We start from the raw sequence: 13,705 nt of genomic DNA, 5'->3' as shown, positions 1-13,705 counted from the left end.
AGACAGTGAAAAACGGGGTCCGTCATCTGGAGATAATTCCTGAAATCATCAGGATTGTTCTCCTCGATCTCCCGCAACAAAGGCATGTGCAAGAATTGGTCACGCTGGAGCAACCAATTTTTGGTCCATGAACTCCCCACCCTGTTCATGAACTGGGCTTGGGTCAAAGAACCCCAACACCAAGCCCCTGCACAGCACAAACTCTATGATGAATACATACCTGCAACATGGCTTCAAAACGGTCGGCTAGTTAGAATGAACTAACAGAACGCACTGAAAAAAAGAAAGGCCCGAGAAGAGCGAGCTGAAAATCAGAAACGAGCATACAAGAACGCAAAGCAAAATCAAATAAGTACTATAAAATATGCACTGAAAAACAAATGTGAACTGACTACACGCACTGAAAACCAGATACCAACCCACAAGTACAAACTGAAGAGTAGTAACGATCAGAAAAACACAAGCCTGAAAAGCAATTTTGTTGTCGGAATGTCCAATCGTGTGTACGGGGCAATGCCAACAACATTCCAATAAAATCCATGCATACACATGCTCACACAAATCTTGTCGGAAATTCCGAACGTCAAGAACGCGGTGACGTACAACATGTATGATGAGCCGAGAAAAATGAAGTTCAATAGCCAGTGCAGCTCTTCTGCTTGATTCCAAACATGCGTGGAACTTTGTGCGTCGGAATTGTGTACACACGATCGGAATTTACGACAACGGATTTTGTTGATGGAAAATTTGAGATCCAGATCTCAAATTTTGGGTGACGGAAATTCCGATGGAAAATGTCCGATGGAGCCTACACACGGTCGGAATTTCCAACAACAAGCTCCCATCTAACATTTTCCGTCGGAAAATCAGACCGTGTGTATGGGGAATTAGAGTGTTGAAGAAAAACAAAAGGAAACAAAAACAACAAAACACCAATAGTAAAAGTGAACAAGTAAACTCTAACCCCAACATTTTAAAGAAGGGCTGCAGACATTAACCACGTTAACAATTCTGCAATTCTGCACAGTAAAGAAATTACTACTAACATGAAGTAAATAAAAGGTATATACCATACCTGACTGATGCTCCTGGAAGCTGGAAATCACTGAAATAGACACTGATACTATAATGATTTCCATTAGTATTCGCTGTCTCCAGTGCTTGGGATTATGATTGAATCCACTGACTCCAATGGAGGTTATTGTAGCATCCAGTGACACTGGTGCTGGAACTCAGGGACAATATAAAGAATAATTCCAGGTATGTTTCTGCCAGCTTGGACTAATCTAACGATGTATATACCATACCTGACCAAAGCTCCTGGAAGCTGGAAATCACTAAAACAGACAATTCTACTGCCATAATATCCCCTTTTTTCTGAGTCCTGTGTCGAGTGACTAGTCTGTTGCATTTTGACCACAGGAGAGCCACTCAGCATGAGCACCATTCAGAGATTTCTTTACATTTTCTGAATGAATGAAAAGCATTCTATAAGTGAACGAGATGGGAAGGCGATCCATCAATGCAGCATTGGTGTCAGTGGCTACAATAATAACCCCAAGCATTGGTGCCAGTGGATGCATTAATAACCCCCAGCATTCATGTCAATGGATAATGGATAATAACCCTCAACATTGGTGTCAGTGGATGCAGTATTATAAAATATGTTGAGATATAACTCAAAATGTGGCACCACATCCAAAAAATAATAGCAAATAAAGATTGTGGAAGGATACTGGACTTTAAATTGGTAGCCACTTATATGCCGCGTACACACGAGCGGACTTTACGGCAACAAAGAGAAAATGCAGCGCTCTTAAAGTAAAAAAAGTGTAACAATGTTTCAAGTCCATGAATATTAACCCTGGAAATAAAGCATATATAAATCAATACTCCACTGGTGTCAACTCTGTGGTAAATACTTCAAAGGTAAATGGTGAAAAGTCCCAGAAGGACTACCAAAAATAATGTGAGTCCATAGGTGGGAAACTGCATCAAGGGTGTATAGTATGGATCCGTAGGTGGAAAACAACATCAATAGTGATTGGCATCAATAAATGAAGGAGGATGGGTACTCTTACCAGATTGGGTGGACTCCAATGTCTTATAACATGGAGTCAGTCAAGCAGTAAGCCTCACATGGGCAATGGAAGGGTGTCCAAGGAACTGGAACTCATGGGGTGCACTTTGACCAACGAGCCTCTGATAGTCACCAGAATGGGTAATCGAACCGGAAATTCCAAGGACGTATATTTCCAATAGCCAAAGATTAGGCAATTTCTCTCAAGATGATATGCAAGAGAAAAGTACAAAACTTCCGCATAGTGCAGGTAAAAAAAGTTTTTTTATTGCTAAAAAAGCCAAATAAGTATAAAAATAGTGATCACTTTAAAAACAAGACAAAAGCAGCATGGAGAGAGGGGAGACCGACCAACGCGTTTCGACCAAAGGGTCTTCAACTGGGGCACGACTTTATGGCAGACTTTGCCCGGCGGACTTTTCAACGTACTTTACAATGGACTTTCTGAATGAACGGACTTGCCCACACACAATCCACCAAAGTCCGTCGAATTCGTACGTGATGACGTATGACTGGACTAAAACAAGGAAGTTCATAGCCAGTAGCTGCCCTAGCGTGGCTTTTCGACCGGACTCGATTTTGACGGATTGATTCAAAACATGTTTCAAATCTAAGTCCGTCCAACTTTTGAGAAAACAAAGTGCGCTGGAGCCCACACACGATCGAATTGTCCAAAGAAATACCATCCGCCGGGCAAAGTATGCCATAAAGTCAGCTCGTGTGTACGCGGCAATAGACCCAAATGAAAAAGAGAGACTCCTCAGTATAATAAAATACAAAATGTATTGTGACAACATTAAAAAAATCACTTTAAAATCATGGAATGAACATTGTATACATATGGTATTGTCCCATGTGGGTTGATCCTATGTATGTGCAAAATGACCTGTAGGTATGCCCATGGATATGGTAAGCTTGTGAACACTTTACTTCCTGTTTGTTTGAACACTCCTGGAGCGGTGATATCTCTTTTCTCACATGGATATGGTGAGCTTGTGACTTGAATTATGGTTGATCTTCCATATCAGGGCCCCACAGAGAATGAAAAGTGCCAAGGGAACATTACACGTTTTGCTTATAGCTTCCTGTCAGAAACCATGAATCAGACTGAGACAGAAGTATAGTTAAATCACACTTGTATAATAATAATAAAAAAAGGTAAACAGAGTAAACGTAGTCAAACCATAGCCAAAGTTCAGGCACCGGAACGGATAGTCAGATGAGCCAAAACGTCAGGGAGCCAGAGATGAGCGTAATAGAACAGCAAGCAGGATCTGGAGCCAGAAGGAATGTCAGCCAAGCAAGTCTTTAGCAGTAACACAGGAGAGCATCTCTAGAGATGTGACCAAGGCGAAGGCAGAGATCATCTGGACTGGATGGCTTAAGTAGTCAGGACTGACGAGCAGGATATCATCAACAGGTGAGTCACTGTGGAGAGATAGGAGCTGGCAATTATCCGAAAGCTGAGCAGCCAGCTCAGAGAAGGAAAGGCTGAGCCCAGCCCTGACACTTCCTCGGGAGATCCTATTGGTACTAAAGAATATAATATAAATTAGGGTATGCACATATATATATATATATATGGATCTCAAAAACAATTTGTACACCAATATCAAAAACAGAAAAAGAATATGTATATATATATTTCTCATGGAATTAACAATCATGACAATATTTATACTGGTAATGTAAGTTTTGAGTACTCAGTAATACCTACCCAGATTTCAAATGGAAAAGATGGGGTGCCCAGTACACGACATGGAACAGAAGGGGGGAGAGAAGTAGCGCACAAATAGCTCCAGACTGAGAGCGCATCCAAAAAACTTCAGCCAAACAAGGGAGCTTGCCCTGAGTTCATAAACATATATCCGGCAGATAGACAAGATATATTTAAATAAATGTCTGTGGTATATTATACCATATTGAAGGTAGTAATATATTATATAGACAGAGGTAGAGGGTGCAGTCACAACAGTTTCTCAAACATGTAACAAATATGGATAAGTATATATATTATTGTACGCTCACGTGTATGGCAATACATGTACAGTACATATACCATATACAAAAAATATATATTGTCCAAGGGGGAGCCGCGACATTTTGAGTAATGTCAGATATTTATATGTAGCAAGGTCCCAGCCCTCTTTTAGTCTAATGAGAACCTCCAGAGCCAAGAGCTGCTGACATCCTTCCATATAGAGTGGGTTGTAAGTCGCATAGTGGGTGTAATGCAAGATAGATTCATGGGCGCCAGACACTTCTTGAATGCAAAGAGACTTTATTTCTCTTGAACAGAACTTTGGAAGAGAGGGTTAGGGCCAGGACACACATAGGTAGTTGCAATATTAATTAGCAGACTCCGAGACTTCTACAGGTAGACAGCCATGCAGGGAAAGGCATCCACCAAGACACCACATCTGCATGTGTAGGAATGCTGTCTCCTATGGCAACAGTCTTATGCCCCGTACACACGGTCGGACATTGATCGGACATTCCGACAACAAAATCCATGGATTTTTTCCGACGGATGTTGGCTCGAACTTGTCTTGCATACACACGGTCACACAAAGTTGTCGGAGAATCCGATCGTTCTGAATGTGGTGACGTAAAACACGTACGTCGGGACTATAAATGGGGCAGTAGCCAATAGCTTTCATTTCTTAATTTATTCTGAGCATGCTTGGCACTTTGTGTATCGGATTTGTGTACACACGATCGGACTTTCCGACAACGGATTTTGTTTTCGGAAAATTTTATAGCAAGCTCTCAAACTTTGTATGTTGGAAATTCTGATGGAAAATGTGTGATGGAGCCTACACACGGTCAGAATTTCCGACAACAAGGTCCTATCACACATTTTCCATCGGAAAATCCTATCGTGTGTACAGGGCATAAGAGCAGTTCCTAACACAAGTTGTAACAAACTCCTTTACTTTCTCTACAGTTACTTCTTGTAGGTTCTCAACCCACTTAGCTCCCAGTCTCTCTCACTAGACTTGCTGATTCACTGCCGCTGAATCCCTTGAGATCTTCCAAACTTCACTTAAGTATCTTCCTCAAGAGTCACCCCCACTTCTCTGCTGGGTCCCTAGCTTGGAACTCTAGATACTTCTCACACTTCACCCAATGGCCTGCTCGGTCCCTGGCTTGACACACAAGGCTGCTCTGCAAGCTTCACCTCTGCTGGCTGGGTCCCTGGCTAGACACCTGCTGAAGTTTCCCAATTCTTCACTGTCCCCGGTTGGTGAGAATACTGCTCCGGTACTTGCTCCAGCTACTCACTGTGGTCCCTGGTAATAAGGTGGTTGGTCCCTTAGTGGTGACAGCTTCCCCTCTACCTCCGACCATGACAGGTTCTCTGGCCGGCAGAACTCTCACTTCTGGTTGGACCTCAGACAGCCTAGCAGCCAGATGTGCCCAGGCTAGGCCCAAACTCTGGCCTAGCAGCCCAGGCAATACAACACACATCCACCCAGACAGCCATCCAGGTGGAACAGAACAATGATCACCTGACTCCACCCAAATATATAGGTTTTCCCAGCAGGCCAAAGGATTTAAGAAAACCCCTGCCCATTGGCTGAAGTACCCCATATACTCCTAATCTGTCCTTGCTTTGGCCTTGTCTTATCTAACTTTCAAAAGGTTTTTATTTTTCAATAAAATAACAACAAAATTATTATACATACACTTAAAGCTGTGTGACATTATCAGATATGTTCAGAACGCATTAAAGTGGATTTAATGATCATGGTATCAACATGCTGTAAAGCTCCACTCTCGAGAATGACTCCATGCTCCCGTTATCAATGTTGGGGGAACCACCAAGGGAGTCCAAGGAGCACTCCGGGCACCCCTTTTGGGGATCATGCTGTGCCCAGGGAGTACCCACCCAACTCCCTCGCATGACACCCCTCCCAATGGAACCTGAAGACCATGACCGTCATGTGGGAGACATTGGAGCCAAGGCCCCAAGTCCTTGAAGCAGGGGATCCCATGCATATTCTTCTCGGAGGCGGTTGGACCAAATATCTCCTTGGTGGGAAAAGAAAGTGTTCAGTGTATGGTGAAGGAGGGGGGATAGAGACTAGCAGCAAAAAGGGAGGAAGAAAGGTAGAGAGGAAGAGGGGAAAAGAAGCCAGTCAACAGTCCAGGATTGGTGGAGGAAGTCCCTTAGGCTGGTATCCCGGGTATGAGGGCTATGCCCACATATTTGGCCCAGGGCTCCCAAGTGGCTTCAAATTCATTCGCGCCCACCAACATGAAATGTATCAGTTTGCATGTGTATTTAGGCACCCTGGGAAGATTGGTGTTCAGAAGAGCAATAGCCGGGGTTTTGGGAATCTGGTGAGTTGTGACCCTTTGGATCAAGGCAAACATCCTGTTCCAGAATGACCTTATTCTTGGGCATTCCCACCAAATATGGGCCATAGTGCCAGTTAGTTGGCAATCTCTAAAACATAGAGGGTTAGCTGTCGGGTACATAGTAGCCAACTTGGCCGGTGTGAGGTACCATCTGGTCATCACTTTTAGATTGGATTCGATCAGAGAGATATTCTGAATCCCCTTGAAGGATCTAGAAAAGGATGTCTGCCATGTTTCCAAGTTCTAGCTTATTTGGAGGTCATCCTCCTAAGATCTCATGTAAGGGGTTTTGTAGGGCATTTGGGCCAGTGACTGGTAGACAATGGAGATTCCACCCCTCTGTTCCATGGCCTGACCGCATCATATCTCATTAGGAGTGAACTCAGGGGGGGCTGGTTTAGATTTCCAGATTTTATGGAGGAAGTGCTGAATTTGCTGCAATCTGAAGTGTTCAGTGGACGGGATTTCAAGCTGTTGCCTACAGAATTTAATGGAGATAGGTCCTGATAAGGTAAAAAAAGTCCAATCTGGTACAACCCCTTGTCCTACCACCATTTAAAGGCTCTGATGTTTAGGCCTGGAATGAAATTGGGGTTATTAAAGATATGGGAAAGGGGTTGGCAATCGGAGATTAGGGAGTGATTCGTTCTCAGCTTGTCCCACAGAGATAGAGATTGGGATAGGATGGGCGAAAGGATTGGGGGTCTGTTTTTGGAAGAAACCCCTAATAGGTAGTCAAGGGTATAAGAGGGGGCCGCCTGTCTCTCTATTTGGATCCAGTTCGGGTTTTCTGTTTTGTAGTGCACGATAGAAAGTTGCGAGAATCTGACTGCCTGGTAGTACCAGAGCAGTCTAGGAAGCCCCAGTCCCCCCTTCGTCCTAAGTCTGTATAGCATGGTTTACGGTAGTCTGTGGCCTGAACCTCCCCATATAGATTTGTTAACTTTTTGTTGAAAGGATTTCAAGTGGTCTTTTCTAACACAGATCGGAAGGGCTCTGAAGAAATATAGCAGTCTGGGCAAGAGTGTCATCTTTATGGCATGTATACTGCCTAGCCAGAAGAGTTCCCTTTTGCCTTTTTCAAGTCAGACTCTAGCTTCCGGTATGTGGGAATGAAGTTAGAAGAGTACAGGTCTTCAATTTTTGCTGTAAGGGTAATCCCTATGTAATCTATGAAAGAATTACTCCACTTGAAATCAAAGGCGCTTTGTAGTGATTTAATTAGGTGGTTTCAGAGAAATGTTTAGGGCGTGGGATTTTGCATGGGATTTTGCGTAGTTTAGTTTGAGACCTGAAATGGCTGAGAAGTCACATAGCGTCTTGCAGAGATTAGGTAGGGACATAATCGGGGATGATATAAATATCAGCATATCCTCGGCGAATAGGCCACACTTGTGGATTTGTGTGCCGCATGCTACTGCTTGAATATTGGTGTTTGTGCGTATTGCTATTGCCAGCGTTTCAATGGCGATAGCGAATATTAGTGGGGATAAGGGGCATCCTTGCCTAGTACCTTTTGCAATATTGAAGGGTTGTGAGTATTTACCCTGTATGCGAATCGAGGCTTTCGGGGTGGAGTAAAGGGAGTGGAGCAGACCCATGAAGCGTCGGTCAAAACCCCAGCGCTCCATGATAGTAAATATCTGTTTTGCTTGCGTCTATCTAGCAAGGTTACTCCATTGGCAACAATGCTTCTTGGACACCAGGCAGTGTTCTTGTATCATGAGTGGTGGCTTCTGATCTTCAAAGCATGATGGTGTGTGTGTGTGTGCCTACTCACCCCCTTTTATGTGTCAGGCTGTTTGCCATAGCTACCAAACAACAGAAAACATGCCTGTTTACTGTAGCTGTAGAAACAATGGACTGTTGAAAACTGCATCTACGTACCCATTTTCTAATCAGGCCAACACCTGACAGTAATCTAACAGTCATTCTTTCAGTTTGAGAGCTGAAAGGACCTCAAACAACTAAATCTCTTTCTTGTGTACTGTATCAATAGAGACAATAGCCTGTTGAACACTGTAACAATACAATACAACAATGATATTTACCCCCATTGTATAAAACAGCATTTGTTTGGGAAATCTACTCAAGACAAAAACTGACAATATCTCTATGACCAACCACTATTGTGTAATGTTATGTCCCATGTATCGTAAGTCTGATTAATAAAAAAAAATCATATTTCGCCCTAGACACATTTCGCCCTAGATTTTTTTTTCTCAGACTACACACAAAATCTCTTCATTACTAAACTCATTCTAAACATTAATTTTCCTTGAATGCAACACCTCCCATTTCTGTCACTGAGAAGGTGTTTCCTTGTCAAAAGAAGTTTATTGAGTATACAATGTTATAAAGATACATAAAGTAAGTTTACAAGGATCTATAAAGTAAGCTCATTGTTTTACAGTAGGGTTTATATAGGTAAATATCATGAAATTTCAAATATTAAACATTGGGTTCACGTAAACCTAAATTAAAGATATATATCATTTCCTTAGTTACTTTTGTAGGTATTTAAATGATTTATACCTACTATACATATTGTTTACAAGTAGAGTGTATATAGGTCAAATAAATTCTGATAATGAGCTTTAATCGTAAGGTGGAGAAAAGGAAAGAGAAAGAAGAAAAAGGGTTGAAAGGTAGAGGTATAGTCCACAAGGTTGTCCCGCTCGTCAGTTTATTATTCTTTTTAGTTCTCTTTGAAGCCTTAGAATGGGTGTCTCTGTAAGTCATTTAATCTGTTACCATGGCAACAGGACAGAGTCATTGAAGTTTGACAGGAACTGTTGTTTTATCCAAGGATGCCAAAGTTTTTCAAATTTTGGAATTTGATTTTGGTCGATGGCTACCATCTTAGCATGGGACATTGTATTATTCATTCTGTGAATTGTTTCTGCTAGTACCAATGTAGGAGATTTCCATGCCTTGGCCACTGTTTGTTTTGCAGCCGTTATTAGTTGGATCATAAGTTTGAATTGAGAGAGTGTTAACCATTCCGGTTTTAGATTAAGTAAAGTTAAATATGGATCTGGTTGTATTATTTTTTTTAATATTTTAGATGCAATCACGAAGACTTCCTTCCAGAAGGTTTGGATTACTGGGCACGTCTACCATATGTGTAAATATGTGCCTATTTCTGGGCATCCTCGAAAACAAACAGCTGAGGTATTAGGTGAATATTTTGCCACTCTAGCGGGTACAAGGTACCAGCGAGTTAGAACTTTATAATTTGTCTCCAGTGCTAAGATGTTGGGTGAAGATGACTTAGATGTGAGCCATATGTTAGACCAGTCCGTGTCTTCTAAAGTTCGTCCCAGGTCCTCCTCCCACCTCTGAATGTAAGAGGGTCTATTAAGATTTGCTACTCCATATAATTGATTATAAAGTGATGAAATTGTACCTTTAGCAAATGGATCTTTTGTACAGATTGATTCAAAAATGGATAATTGGGATAATGGTGTATCCCCCTTTAGGAATGGTGTATAGAAATTTTTGATTTGGAGATATCTAAATATCTCAGAGTTTGGTAGATCATATTTTTCTCTAAGCGATGGGAATGAAAGGAATGATTTAGATGCTATGAAGTCATTTAGTGTCTGAATGCCTGATGTTGTCCAAGCTTTAAAAGAATTTGGGTAGATCCATGCCGGGTAAAAGGCCGGATTTCTGATAAAAGAAAGGAGAGGATTGTGTGGAGATTGTAACTGATATTTGGTTTTTAGTTTATCCCAGAGAGATAAGAAGTGTTTAGTTATGGGATTATGAATTTTAAAGCGGTCTTTAGGATCAAGCCATAATAAATTTGATATTAATAGAGGGTCATTTTCTGAAGCCTCTATAAATACCCATAATGGGATTTCCTGTTTTGCATGGTATTTGGACAGACTGGCCAAATGTGCTGCTCTGTAGTAGTTAGTGAAATTAGGGTATCCCAGGCCTCCTTTATTTTTGGGAAGATGTAGTTTGTGCATAGGTATACGTGGTTTAGAAGAGCCCCATATAAACGAAGTTGCTCTTTTTTGTACTATTCTCAAAAAATAGGAAGGAATTGGAATAGGGAGGACTCTGAATAGATAAAGCAATTTGGGTAGAATAGTCATTTTGATTGCATTAATCTTCCCTATCCAGGATAAAGGAAGTTGCGACCATTGTTTTATTAGATTTGTGATCTGTCTTAATACAGGAGGATAATTGGTTGAGAATAAGTCAGAATGAGATGCTGTTAAATGAATTCCAAGATATGGGATTGATTTTTCTGCCCATGTGAATGGGAGTGCAGCCCTAGCCGGGATCAATTCCATGTTTGTGAGTGAAATATTAAGCACTAGGCATTTCTTAGGATTAATCATAAGGCCGGATAGGGCTGCAAATCCATCAAGAGCTGATATTAAGTCAGGACCAGAGACCTGTGGTGATCATAGAAAAAGTAATATATCGTCTGCAAATATACATAATTTGTAATACCTCCTACTTCAATGCCAGTTATAGTTTGGTTTGTTCTGATGTATTGGGCCAGGGGTTCGAGTATAAGGGCAAATAATAAGGGAGATAATGGGCAACCCTGTCGGGTACCTCTTTCGATATTAAAGGCTTCAGATTTGTATCCAGCATATTTTATATAGGCTTTGGGTTTATTATATAATGCTTTGATCCATGTTAAAAAGTGGGGTCCATAACCCCATTTTTGTAATGAATATTGCATATATTGCCAGGATACTGTGTCAAATGCCCTCTTAATATCGAGAGATAGAAAACATAAAGGGATTTTCTGTTTTTTAGCAATATGTGCCAATAACACTGCCCTGCGTATATTATCGCCTGCCTGTCTATTTGGCATGAAGCCTACTTGATCTCTATGTATTAATTTTCCTATAATGCTATTGAGGCGTTTTGCTATTATTTTTGCTAATAATTTAATATCGAGGTTTAACAGAGAGATAGGCCGATAATTCACACAGGAAGTATCATCAGAAAGGGGTTTTGGGATCATACAAACAATTGCCATTAGTGTTTCTTGCCGAAAAGAATGTCCATCTAGAAGTTTGTTAAAAGTTTCAGTGAGAATGGGAGAGAGTATTTCTGAGAATGTTTTATAGTATAAAGCCGAGTAGCCGTCTGGGCCTGGTCTTTTGTTAAGTTTTAGGTCTTTTATGGCATTAGCAACTTCATCTATAGTTATAGGCTCATCCAAACTGCTTTTTTGATTCTGAGATAACTCAGGTAAGGTTATTTTTGAGAAGAAGGATTCAGCCTCTGTAGGATTAAATTCATTGTTTGTCTTGTATAAAGTTGCGAGATGTGAGTGAAATTTATGGACTATTTTAACTGGATTACAAGTGTAAACATTTTTTGATCATTTCAAACGTATTGGTTTGAAAGATTTGTTAGTTGAATTTAATGCCCGAGCCAAATATGTACCTGGTTTGTTTGTATTCATGTAGAAATTGTGTTTGGAGCGTTTGAGGGATTTATCAACCGACTCAGTGAGAAATAGATCGTATTCCAATCTAGATTTTTCCAGATGAGATTTTGTACTCTGAGATGGATTATCTTGAAATGATATGTAGGCTGCATTAAAATTGAGTTCTAGTTTTTTTGCTAGATTTTTGCGTTCCTGTTTAAATAGTGCCATTTGTCTTTGTATTGTACCACGCAAGACAGGCTTATGAGCTTCCCACAGTGTTATTGGGGAGATGTCTGTTGTATTATTAATTGATATGTATTCCTTTAAAGCTTGTTCAATGGCCATCTGATGTAGTGGGTGTTTGAGCATTATGTCCGGTAAGTACCACGTTGGGTCATGCGCTTTTGGTATGGCTGAGGCTATAGTAGTGTATACTGCATTATGGTCAGACCACGGAATCGGAATTATATCTGATGCAACAATTTCTGGTATCATTCCTATTGTTAGAAAAATATGATCTATTCTGGTGAAGGTTTGATGAGGGTGCGAGAAATAAGTGAATTTCTTTTTCATTGGGTTACTTTCTCTCCACGAATCTACCAGATTGTATTCGGAAAGAAGTTGAGAAAAAGGTAATCTAGAGGTTATTTTGGATGGTGTAAAAGGTGATTTATCTAGAAATGGGAGGAGGACCTGGTTCGAATCCCCACACATTATCACTGTTCCTATTTTGTGTGTATTAATCACTTGTAATATATGTGAGAGGAATGGTGTAGGTTGTTTGTTAGGAGCGTAGTAGGAAATCACCGTGATTGCTGTATCCATTATATAACCCATGAGTATCAGGTATCTACCTTCTGGGTCTTTAATTTCTGATGATAAGGTGAATGGTGTGGATCGGTCAAATGCAATTAGAGTTCCCCTTTGCTTGGTACAGGCAGAAGCCGTGTAAATTTGTTGATAAAAAGGAGAAATATATTTTGGAGTAGAATCTTTGGTGAAGTGTGTTTCTTGGAGGCATACTATGTGAGCCTTCTTGTTATGGAAAGTACAGAAGGCTTTGGTCCTTTTTTGAGGGACATTTATTCCCTGAACATTCAGGGAAAGTATATTCAGTGGTGCCATGGCAACAGATCAAATAGTTTTGACTTACTTTTTGTTATGCAGAGCTGACTGCGCAGATCAACCTGTGTGGACTGAAGAGATGAATAGATAGAAAAGAAACCAGTGAATTCTGGAGTAAAGAGTAAACAAAAAACATATGAGATTAGATGATACATTGTATAAATTATTTTTTGCAAGTAATCACAATTTACCCGTGAAAGAGAATAAATATCTCTCTCAGGGGAATAAGTGCCTTCGTCACACTCCCACATAATATGGTTGGGAGAATAAGGAGGGCTAATGGGGGTACACGGATCTTCCGCTTACAGGAGAGAAGTGCTATGTCAAAAGACATCAAAATGATGTTTCATTAATTGGAGTGCAGAATATAGTTTTTGTTGAAATTATTTATTCCAGGGTGGTTGTATATGGTTAGTCTTGCCCTAGGCTAAAAAATTAAGTTAGAAAGGTACTGTTAATAACTTTGGTATTGATGAAGATAGTTTGAATTATTTTGGGATTTTAACCCTTTTAGAGTAAACAATTACATATTTTATTCATATGTAACTGTTTAGATATGTTAACTCATAAAATTGAGGTTGTATTGCTTCAGATTAGAATAAACAAAAACATAATTCTAGGAACTAGTTAGGTAATAATATATTTGTTTTAAGAAAAGAAAGAAAAAGCTTCCATTACTTCTGGATTATTGAACATATTTGTCCTAAAAAGTAATAAATCTA

The sequence above is a fragment of the Aquarana catesbeiana genome, linkage group LG07, assembly GCF_042186555.1.
Source record: "Aquarana catesbeiana isolate 2022-GZ linkage group LG07, ASM4218655v1, whole genome shotgun sequence".
NCBI lineage: Eukaryota > Metazoa > Chordata > Amphibia > Anura > Ranidae > Aquarana > Aquarana catesbeiana.
This window is presented reverse-complemented; position numbering follows the sequence as displayed.